This window comes from Egretta garzetta, unplaced genomic scaffold (genome assembly GCF_000687185.1).
Source record: "Egretta garzetta isolate BGI_Z169 unplaced genomic scaffold, ASM68718v1 scaffold507, whole genome shotgun sequence".
NCBI lineage: Eukaryota > Metazoa > Chordata > Aves > Pelecaniformes > Ardeidae > Egretta > Egretta garzetta.
This window is the reverse complement of record NW_009260272.1, coordinates 1,575,678-1,577,089: the sequence shown is the minus strand read 5'-3', so window position 1 is coordinate 1,577,089 and position 1,412 is coordinate 1,575,678.

Genomic DNA, 1,412 nt, shown 5'->3' with positions numbered 1-1,412 from the left:
TAGAATAACTATCTGGAGAAGGACCAACTATTATCTCATCAGAAGTTAATGCAACTATATTTAAAATTAAAAGCCAGAAACAACAACAGACGGAAGGAATGCAGTCAGCAGCAAAAAAAAAGCATTGCTGTTTAACTGTAATTTTGATTCTGCACCTCTCCCCAGGGTCCTCTTCCCTCTTACACTACATCAACCCGTTGGCTCACAGACTGCTTTGCACATGGTGGAGATAAGCTGCACATGCTGCTGTGTGTATTTGGCACACAGTGGGTCACACTGCATGTCTGTTCAGATAGCTAAGAGTGAGTCTAAGAACTCTGTATCTCTCCCCCACTGTTTTGGGTTCCCCTTGCCATTAGGACACCTTCAACACCCTTCATGCAGTTTAATTTCAGCCAGAACATCTCCTGAATGTAGAGAACGAAGAGGTTCCTTGACTAATTTTGTAAATTATTATAAAAGGAATAGTAACATTACTATTTAGTGCTTAAAAATTTAAGTAATATTAAGTAAAAAGGAGAAAATCAAGAGAGGAAAAGTGCAAACACAGCTTTAGTTTATATGTTTAGTAGGACTAAATAAAAATTCTAGTGATGCAGATGGTTTTACCCTGGTCTCTTCCAGCACTAAACTTTCTTTACTTCACATGGCAAAGCAACTCACAGTGAAAAGAATTGTGAAGATGTAAAATACAGTATTTTCTTAAGGCACACACAACAATGGCAAGAATAACTGCATTGCCAGTTCAGACCTGAAAAAGAAAATATATCAGCAAATGGAAACATCTACACTGGAAAGAGATGGAGACTGAAGGTTTTGGTAGAGGATTAGGATGTGAGGTTGATCAGCATCAAGATGAGAGGAATTTTATGAGCTACTTTGAATTCAGTATGAGCCATTGGTCCTCCTGCTTGTTTACCCTTGCTTGTAGAGCTGCTTAACAGAAGAAATTTATAAACCTCACACTAACATGACCAACTCAGTGAACTAAATGTAACGTATACATTAAATCAACCAATTTAGTCTCTTTTTCCATTTACTTTGCCACACGAAAAAACTTAAATATTTATAAAAGTACTTGATTATTTGAATGGATGGTGGCTGTAACACCTTTTAGCAGTGGGGAGGCACTGAAAAAAATAATGCTGGAATTTTGGAATAAACGTGGTTTTCATGTGCATACGTATAATGCAAGTTTCAGAAGTATATGGTACAGAAGAACAGAATAGGTTATTCATTATCAAGGTACTAATAACTGAGAGACTTTTCAGCTTTTGTAACCATTATAGAATCACAGAATCATAGAATGTTTTGGGTTGGAAGGGACCCCTAGAGGTCATCTAGTCCAACCCCCCTGCAGTCAGCAGGGACACTGCTAACTAGATCAGCTTGCTCAGAGCCCCGTCCAACCT